The sequence below is a fragment of the Lathyrus oleraceus genome, chromosome 4 (assembly GCF_024323335.1).
Source record: "Lathyrus oleraceus cultivar Zhongwan6 chromosome 4, CAAS_Psat_ZW6_1.0, whole genome shotgun sequence".
Classification (NCBI taxonomy): Eukaryota; Viridiplantae; Streptophyta; class Magnoliopsida; order Fabales; family Fabaceae; genus Lathyrus; species Lathyrus oleraceus.
In genome coordinates, this window is record NC_066582.1 from 389,486,984 (window position 1) to 389,497,415 (window position 10,432).

The 10,432-nt window shown below is 38.5% G+C and overlaps 1 long non-coding RNA gene across 3 annotated transcripts; it reads left to right on the forward strand.

Annotated features, from left to right (window-relative positions):
• Positions 1 to 3,612: 3,612 nt before the first annotated feature.
• On the forward strand, positions 3,613 to 5,961 carry LOC127075606 (uncharacterized). 3 transcript variants are annotated; one of them, XR_007786601.1, is made up of 6 exons: positions 3,613 to 4,516; positions 4,711 to 4,776; positions 4,869 to 4,987; positions 5,066 to 5,339; positions 5,421 to 5,530; positions 5,634 to 5,961. It is a non-coding gene; the product is annotated as an uncharacterized LOC127075606 (long non-coding RNA). The 3 variants fall into 3 exon arrangements; XR_007786600.1 differs by having other exon boundaries at positions 3,613 to 4,153; XR_007786602.1 differs by having other exon boundaries at positions 3,613 to 4,153; positions 5,066 to 5,523.
• Positions 5,962 to 10,432: the final 4,471 nt, after the last annotated feature.

The window sequence follows — 10,432 nt, forward strand, 5'->3', positions numbered from 1 at the left end:
TTCATAGACTTTAGCATAATTCTAATCATATAATTGACAAGTCTCTCTCTTCACAAAGGAAAAACAACAAAGTAAGGACTACAACAACTTATCAATCATGAATCAAGTTGTACGATACGAGCCTTAAGTAATGGATAAGGAGTGGGACTGGAGTATTCCTACAAAGGCTCTTCTCTCTCCACTTGGAAGTTTAAGACGAGAGTTACATGCCACGAGCCTTAAGTGGTAAAGAAGGAATGAGAATGGAGCTTTCCTACACTCATTCTGAATATCTTTGGGTGCAAGACGTTTGGCGCGTTGCTTATCGTATCCACCTTTACCCATAGACTTTAGTGTGATTCTCATCCAGTAACTATCAAGTATATCCATTCTAATCATTTCCATTCGATCATTCAATCCCATTTCTCTTCTTGCCTCCGATCACCTTGTTTTCAGCCCTAGAAGGCTGAACTACGAAAGCTCTGATTTCCTCATTGCACTATGAGGGTACGTAGGCAGGAGAACCCGGTTTCTCCGCGAGCTATATCCTATCTATTGCTACCCTATTTACCAATCAATCATTCGCCATTCATGCAATCTATCATCCTTTTGAGATCAATCATACTTCTCCTTGGACTCCTTGTCTATCTTTTTAGGACGTCCTAACGACAATCCACCTCATCAATCGAGAGTTGTTTGGGCAAACAAACCCAAACAGTTAATTCAGTCTTTCTTTTTGGCTTTACCTTATAGTGGCGGCCTGCTGGTCCATATATTGGTAAATGCCTAACTTGCTCTTTGATTAAGAGTTTATCCTTCCCTTGATCTCGAATTGTCGATTCCCCGGCAAGTGATACACTACTCCTTGCACTCCAGTACTAAAATCCTTCCTTGACAAAGTGTTTGTCTTGTGAGTCCCCGTTGCTTAGAAAAGTATCTATCTTTCTATTCTCGTAGCTCCAAACTACGATTGCTCTGACTTTCTCATTGCACAATGATAATACGTAGGCACGAGGATGCGAATCCTTGGCGAGCATACTTCTAATTATTCCTCCTTCGCCTTAGGGCATCATCCATATCTTTCACTATTCATTACCTATCTTCAATCATAAATCGTTCACCCAGTGACATACTGTCTCTTTGACATCAAAATACACTCTCTTTGGAATTCCATACATATCCTTTAGGACACCTAATGTAGTCCATCTTTCTACCTAGAGTTGTTTGGGCAAACAACCCCAAAAACTTAATTCCTTCCTTTTTAGCTAACACCCTGTAGCGGTTAAAAGTTGTTTCCCTCTATGGTAGAAATCTCATTTCTCTTATGGATTCCAATACACTTTCACCTTTCGATTTCAAACAATACATATTCAGTCATTTGTTACCAAGTTCCCCTATTTTGTGACTTCGGTCACTTCATTCCGCTCATCCCATGATACATTCATATTCTACCTTCATTCACTTCACGTGATATATTTATTCTTTGAGCCAAATATAATATACCTTTGTGTTCCATCTTGTACCTCTTTGTGAACAGAGAGTTGTTTGACCCTTAACCCAAACACCTAATTCCTCCCTTTTCGGTTGTTCCGATACAGTGATACAACGTTGTAGGCCCTCACTTATTCGTTCATACCTGTTTACTCTTGGGTTCACATTTTCACCTCTTTTAGAGCTCAAAATACAATTCTTTGGTTTAGGTCGCATCTCAAAAAATACGATTCCTCGCAATGGTCGCGGAAAAAATTAGTTCGAAGAGAGCCGTCACCAAACTTTATTTAATCCAATGAAAGAATAGGAAAATATCGATAAAACCTTTGAAAAACAGAATAATGGTCATCGCAACCATATTCAGGTTCGAGAGTCTATTACGCAAGGGGAAAGTATTAACACCCCTCACGTCCATTGAACTCAACGGGAACCTTTTAGTTTAATTTGCGATTTGAATGTTAATTGAATGTTGTTTGTTTTCTTCGAGTGATAAAAATATTGAAAAGAGATGGATGGAAACCTTAGAAGAGGGGAAAATGAGGTTTTTTGTTAGTGTGCTCGCCAAAATCTCACAATCTCGTGCCTACCCATCCTTATGGTGTAATAAGGAAATCAGAGCATTCGTAGTTCGCGGACTACGGTTTGTTGGTGTCTTTTATGAACGACTGTTTAGATCGCGTTCTAAAGGCTAAACATTGGCTTGTCTACTCTCGGTGGAGGCTTAAGCACTAGTTTGTTGTGCGCGTTAGAAAGGACTAAACAATGTTCTTTTTGAAAAGAGTTCCGATGTTGGTCGCACGGGGCGAGAAATTAGGTTTAACGTGTTTAATATTTTGAAGAGAAACGACGAAAGATTGAGCAATGTGGTGCACACCAATCGTTCAATTCTTTTGAGGAATAACAAGGCGAACGCCTTCTACTCCCTTTTCGTTTAAATTATTATTGAATGTTTTGTTTGCAAAAGTCGAATATGCGTGGTAATGAGGCGTGCGCCTCCCACTTGCTTATTCAAAGAATAATGAGGCGTGTGCCACCCATTCCTTTATTCAAATTCATTTAGTATATGTTAATCGGAAGTCGATAATCTGAGCAATATGGTGAGCGCCAATCATTCAATTATTCGAGAGATGGTGAGGCGAACGCCTCCCATTCTTTTTCATCCGAAGTTTAAATTATTAAAATAAAGTCTTTTAGAAATTATATAGTATTTGTAAAAATAATTTGAATTGGTACGATTAAGGTTTTAATTGGAAGTCGACAATTTGAGCAATATGACGAGCGTCAATCTTTCAATTATTCGAGAGATGGTGAGGCGAACGCCTCCCATTCTTCTTCATCCAAAGTTTAAATTGTAAAAAAAGTATTTATATTGATTTGAACTTATACAATTAAAGTTTTAATCGGGCGACAAGAATTCAAGCAATATGGCGTGCATCAATCATTGGAGTACTTGAGGAATAGCGAATGCTCCCTATACCCCTTTTCATCCCAAGTTTTACATTATAAAAGAAAGTCTTAAGACGTTTTTTTTAAATTCATATCAATATGGGATCAATCGATAAAGTGACTTAATCGAGGTTAATTAGTTAGTTAACAAAAATATTCAATTAAGCGCTTAATTAATTTAATTAATAATCAACTAATAAAAATGCAATAAATTGATTAATTATCATTGTTAAAATAAGTGACGAAATTAACCAAATAACTATGTTTTACTTAATTATTCTAAAGGGGCTCTTTTTTAAAAAGATAAACAAAGAGTGTTGATTAGTAAACTCTTTTTGGGCCCAAAGGCAAATAGTCCATTTGTTTTGCAACAAGGCGCAGGGGGGTGAGAGAAGGAATTCGTGGTGACATAAGGAACAGATTCGGGTGAGGCCCGGCCCAAACCCCATTACTTATTAAAACCCTAAAATAAAATAGTAATAAGGAAAAGAAAAAAAAAATAGAGGCGGACGCCTCTTGTGATAACCTTCTACGGCATTCCCCAAAAAAGTGCTAGCTGACTCATAGCAATAAGTGCTACCTATGACTCTAGGAATCCGAAACGGCCCTTGCATTGATGAATTGATATATCAAAGAATCATTGATACACGTTAAACCCAATACAAACAATAATTTATTACCCAATGGAAATTTAAACCAGCCCTTATCAACATAATAAATACACTACTACCGTTTGATAGTAAAAGAAAAACAACATCACCGAAAATAAAAAAATAAATGCTCATGAATCCATATATCTCTCACTCCGTTCTCCCTTTTGAAATTGGTTTTCCTTATCTCAAACTTTCCTCCTAACCACACGCACAACTTTCCTCTTAAAGCGGAATATGGAAAAGCAACCGATGAACACCCTTTGGTGTTCATCTTTTAAACACATTTGGATTCGAAATGTATGGTAAGACACTCAAAACAATCAAACACAAAAACGTTTATCACCCTATAATATCTCCAAACCTTCAATTGGACTTAGCCGATAAAAGTCCAATCTCCACAGATTTGAACCCTAAAAGAAAGTCTACCCTAGATTCTTAACCTGTTTCTCATATCGACAATCAACAACAAAATCAACAAATCACGACATGGGGAAACAAAGCTATACAAGTGTTATGATGTTGAAGCCATAAAGAAGAGGATTCATACAACTTTGACGGATATTCGGTGGCCGCGAACATACCTCGTAAGCGATCCTCTTTGGTATCTCTTTGCTTCGTCTACTTTGAATCCTTCTCCCTCCAAGTTCTTTTTCTTCTTTGCTAATTCCGATCTGGTGATTGTCTTGTTTTAGCAGTGGCTTAGCTCGAACTTGTTAAGTTTTAGTGTGAAATCTCAACGAGTTCAAAGGAGAAAAAATGGAGCTTTGAGTAATGTCTAAGATAAATTCAGCAGAGTGACAGTAGGGTTCCCCTTTCTAAATGACTCTAAACACTTATTTATAGAGTCCCCTCCTCATCTCCGAATTATGAGCTGGAAAATCTAAAGGGAATCATTCCGTTAGGGAGAAAATTCCTTTTGGATTTGGTGGGGACCGATTTTCATGCAGGTTGGTTAGTGGGAAAAATTGTCCTCTGTCTGTAGTGAGAAAACGGTCCTTTTCACGTTTTTATTAGTCTATGCTACCTCACTGCATTTTTACCATTGTAACCTATGAATTTTGTTGCTTGTGAAAAACAGTTACTACTGTGAATTCTAGTTGTACCTGACGTATGATTTCAATTCCTTTTTTTTATTCAAAAGGTTGCGATTGTTATTACACTTTTATGGATGGTACATAGGACTTTTTGGTTATTTGGTTGGTTTGAGGTGAGCCGCACAAACGAATCGATTCCTTTAAATTCTTAAACATTTTTTAGCAGAATATACTTAGCTTTCCCCAATGTTTTAATTTTCTGCAGAATTTTCTCAAGGAGAAGAGTGAGTTGTATGTCAAATTGTCATCAGCCGCGGTTGCTTGAAGCAAGCAAGGACCTATAATGAAGCGTCCATAGCATGGTGTTTTGGGAACCGAACCAATGTATCATTTAATTCATACTTTATTTACTTCAACTTTTGATGATGGTTGGCATTCTGACTTGTAATTTCGTCGTGGCAGGTCCGTTCATCATGGAATTGTTCATTATTGTTTCATGGCCATGCGCACGACAACAATGTCTCTATTTGGTTATGGTTTGTCTTGCTACTAGTGAACTGTCATGGTGTCAACAGGTGGAACCAGAATTTGAAGCTTGGGAGCCAACAAGTTCATCTTCTACTTGCATGGTTGTAATCCTTCATTTCTTGTGATAGGCTTCATTGTACTGTTGATGTTTTAGCTTGGCGTGACAAATGGAAGGAATTTGATCTATACTTGTCCTGCATAGAATCCTGTATAGTATGCTTCACATTATAACCTTTCGCTCATTTATTCATTGTTTTATTTCTGATTAAGTTGCCATGGAAATGTTTAGGTATTGCAAGACTTATGGCCGACGTGCTCCTTGGCTCGTTTGTGGTATGCAAGTCGCAGCGCTTCACTCAGCCCGAATCCATCTTGGCCTATGCCTCCTTGAAGTATCTTGTACCGCTTTCTTCTCCACAGTTTGTTTCTTACATAGTGGGGTGGATGTCATGCTTCCACCATGCCCAATTGCTTGTTCTAACAAATGCTTGGTTTTGTGCAGAAATTCTTTCCCTTTGGGGGGATTTTATTCAATAAGCTTTTCTGTCAACATGTTCTTCGCACGAAGTCGTCTCATCCTTCATGTTTTCAAATGTCCTATCCTTGTCATCTTTCCCGGGGCTTGTAAATAATTGACCAATATGAGCCACTGCACAAAAAGGTGACGTCGAAATCTTGGACCCTTCAACACTAGATCCATTGTTTTACTACTTGTGAGGTACTTTACACTTAAATTGACCGCCTCTTCTTCCCAATGGCTAGCATCTCCTTCTCCATCACGTAAATGTAGTACTTCAAGTATTCATTACAAACAATAAACTGGCGGTAAACTCTTCTACTTTATTTGAGAATGATTAATAGAAACAAGGTTTAGAAAAATATTCCTGTAAGCCCCAAAAGGCTTCACAAAAATTTAACTCCGACACTAATATCTGAACAATATAAACATGATAAAAGTTAAAGAACAATAGTACAAGTGACACAAGCAATTATTAACTCAGTTCAATGCAAAATCACCTATGTCTGGGGGATACCAAGCCAGGAAGGAAATTCACTAAACAGAATTATTCAAAGACTCTCAGTAAACAACTTCAAGTTATAGACTTATCACTTAATCTTTACCCATGTGACTTCTATCTATGAACTCTTAGATAAGATATCCTACTTACTCCCCCTCAATCACAGCAGTGATGTAAAAACAAATATTACAATGAAAGAAGACACTCTTATGTCAAGACAATACTTGTGACAACTTGTGAAAACTATAGGTTTTATCAAAATTGATGCCAACACATAGAACTGACAAACTCCCCCTTTGGCAAATTTTGGCTAAAACATACATCAGATCATTTGTTTTACAAGAGAATAATCACATTATCAGTTTAACAGCAGAAGTAATAAAACACACATTACTACCTAAGATAGCAACTAGTAAACACATATTAAACACACATGTGCTTGTGCTCCACCTCCCCCTCCAGCTAGCACTAGTTTGCTCATCACAGATAGAACACTTCTCCTCTCTAACATCACATGTAACATCCACCTTCCCATCTAACATCACCTTAATCATCATCTGTAGTAAACAGATTATCTCCAATATACATCTGTAACATCACCTGTATATAACATAGCTACTTTAACATCTGTATATAGCATAGCTACTATAGCTACTTCACTCCCTTTTTAGCCAAAAGAGACCATAGAGACAAAATAAATGTCTATTTAGCCAAACAAACAGAATGTCACACAAAATGTCAAAGCTGATTGTTAAGTGTTACAGATCCCAAAACACACACAGTTATATAAGCTGAGATAAAATCCAGAAAAATACATATTAAAGCAGCAGAACATAACTGCAAAAAAAAAATAGAACAACCATCACAACACACCATTAGAAGAGTGGGGGCAACTTCAACAAAACTAGTCAGAGGAACTTGTATCTTCATCAGCATCAGAACCACAACTGCCACTTGTTTCATCTTTAGATTCATACCTCTTACTAGAGGTTTAGGCTTCTGTTTCCTTGGCTTATCCAACATTCTCTCTTTCAGCTTGCTCCAAGCTTGCAGTTAGAGTCTCCAAAGCTTCATTCCTGGCTGTTGCTACCCTTATCCATGTATGCAATGAAGGTGATAAAAATAAGAAAGGGGGGTTTGAATTGTTTTGGAAAATAAACGCTTTTTCAAAAGTAAGAACACACAGAATTTTACACTGGTTCGCTTATAACACAAAGCTACTCCAGTCCACCCGGCCAAGGTGATTTCTCCTTCAAAAAGGACTTAGTCCACAAATCTTTAAAGATTAATACAACCAAACGTCTAAGAGAGTGATCTCTTAGTCCTCCCAAGTATACAGACTATGCAGAGTCACTTGAGGAACAAAAACAATTTAGCAATAATAGATTTGTAATCGAGAGTGCTTCTAAAGGCAATCAAATATTACAGCAGAGTAAGCAAGCAAGTGTTTTCACGTATGAGCAACAACTCGTGAAAAACTAAGAGAGAATGTAAAGAATTTTTCTGTGCGTTATTGTGTATCTCTCACTGAAGTATGTTGTCTTTATATAGTGGTGAAAGGACCGTTGGAGTGATGACAGAATATTGGCCTTTGATGGGCATTTAATGTCATTACTTCTGTGTTTCTTGCCATAACCAATTTGTCTCCCTGAATAACTTCTTTCTAAATATACTTTCTTTCCATTTAAAGAAGTTCTTTCCGTTACTCTTTCTGGATTTGGAAAATCTTCATCAGAGTCTTTGTTATCTCGGAGTTTCTGTGTCAACCGGAGATTGCGTTGAGGTTACGTCAGAGCTTCTAAGAGTACTGGTCTTTTAGATCATCAGAACTGAGTCCAATGGAAGTTTAGAGCTTCTGGTCTTCTGCTGTCTTGTTTTGCTCAGAGTCGGAACTTCTAGAGCGCACTTCTTCTTCAGATGCTTCTGATATTCTAGTACTTTGTATCTGATCAGAGTTTGTATCTGATAACTCGATCAGATTCCTTTGTTGCTGTTCAGAGTCCTACACACTTAGAGAATTTTCGTTAGGGTGTCATTTTTGGTTTCATCCTTTGTTATTATCAAAATCCTAGAATCTATTGTAGGACTAATTTTGTTCTTACAATCTCCTCCTTTTTGATGATGACAAAACAATCTTAATTAATAGATGAAACATTTAGAGATAAGAATTTATTAGATCAGATAGAAGTGAGCTCCCCTTGAGATAAGCCTGGGAGTTCAGAAGTTCGTACCGGAGCTTCCATGAGATGATCTTTCTAGATACTTTTCTGCATATTTTCTAAGTCAAAAAGGATTAGAACCATTTAAAAGCAATGTTTGTAGAGTACTGAAGGATTTAGATATGTTTTCATCAGAGCTGTTTTTAGTTCTCCCCCTTTTTATCAGCATCAAAGAGACTTAAATAATTGAAGGAAAGACAAATATATATATATATATATATATATATATATATATATATATATATATATATATATATATATATATATATATATTCAGATAGAAAACACAAACAGCAGAAAGCGAGAACAAAAATAATCAGAAAGCAACAAACAAATCAGCAAAGGAAAATCCTAGGTGCCCAAGGGTTTGGAGGTGGAGGCATCCTCTGAAGCAGATGGGTCAGCAGATTCTGAATGTTGACATTGACTGAATCCTGTTGATCCAATCTAGCTCGGACTTCCTTCGGCTCCTTCTGAAGATATTCAAGTGTCTTGAGAACCAGAGGGACAAAGGTGGAGGACTCCCCCTGAGTCAGAGCATCCGGTTCTACCTTGTTGGCAGATTCTTCAGCACGACGAGCTTCAGCTTCAACAGTAGCTTTAGCTTCAGCTTCAACAACAACTTTTGCTTCAGCTTTAGCAGCAGCAGCGTCAGCTAGACCTTTGGCTTCAGCTTCCTTAAGTCTTTGTATTTCCTCTTGCCTTGTTTTTTCTTCTGCTTCCTTTCTGGCTTGCTCCTCAGCTTCTTTGGCTAAGCACTCCTATAGTCTCACTTCAGCATCTCTGATGAAGTCGTTTCTGACTTGCTCAGATAGGCTCTTCAGTTTGAAGGCTTCAGAGGTCATCCAACCAATAACTCTGTTCCAGTGTGTCATAACAGCTGAAGGATCATCACTGATGCCGGAGTTGATGGTCAGAGACTTGACCTTGTCAACTAGGGCTCCTGCAAACAACACTATTGCTTCCTCTAGGGTTGACAAGGTGTTTTGTGGTTCAGAGGGTGGAGGTGGAGAAGTGGGAGGACTTAGGTTGAGAGTTTGTGGTTCAGCGGATGTATTTGGTGGGGGTGTGTCAGAGGTATTTGGTTCAGAAGGTTAAAGGTCAGATGGTGTTGGGTTTGGTTGTTCTGTGAGTGGTGAAGTGACTTCAGGTTCAAGTGGGGTTTGTGTTGGCTGTTGTGAGGCCAGAGTCTGAGCGTGAAGTTGGGCCAGAGTGGGAGATGAGGGGTCAAAATGTTCTGTGTCTGATGAGATGTTGAAGTAGGGGGTGATTCTGGAGAAGAAGATGAAGATGGTGAGGAGGTTTCATTCAGCATTTATGCTTCAGAAGGAGGTAAGGTGGTGGTGGCAAGGTTAAATTTCTGGGATGGTCGATGAAATGTTTTGGTGGTTGAAAGAGAGGTTTCTGAGTGAGTGTAGATAAGTGTTGGTTGAGGGATAGAAGAAGCAACGAGTTGTGTTTGTGCAGAGGGAGCAAGAGAAACAGACTTACCAGAAGGCTCATGCAGAGGTGCTGAAGGTCTTGATCCGATAGATTCTTCTAGTCTTGCCTTCTTTGCTTGCCTCGCCTTTTCAAAGGGTCCTCGTGAATGCTTCATGAAGTTTGGAAGCTTATCTGGTAGATGACTTAAGTTGAAGTCTGAGATATCCACTCCTTCTTTCATCAGATTATCTAGATAGTAAAGGATTACATCTCGGGAGTCTTCCTTTGAGAACAGATAGAGTCCATGGGGGATCTCCCTCTGATCTTTTAGAGCTTCCCAGAAGGTGTCCAGAGTAGGTTTGAATTTGACCTGATCCAGAATCCCCATGCTCTTCAGATTTTTGGTGTTGAGAGGTTTTCCAGTGTCGATCATCACGTCTTCCATGAGTCTGAGCTTTAACAGGTGGTCCACCAGGAGACTTTCAATCAGAACGTCAGAGATTAGCCTTCCCAGAGGAATGTAGTTTCTGGGCTTCATGTTGTTTCTTGTATCTCGTACGGAGTCTCTGAGATACTTGAAGAGAAGTGCTGGAAGGCAAAGCTTCAGACCCTTGTGGATGCAGTACAGAATGCACTTCTGA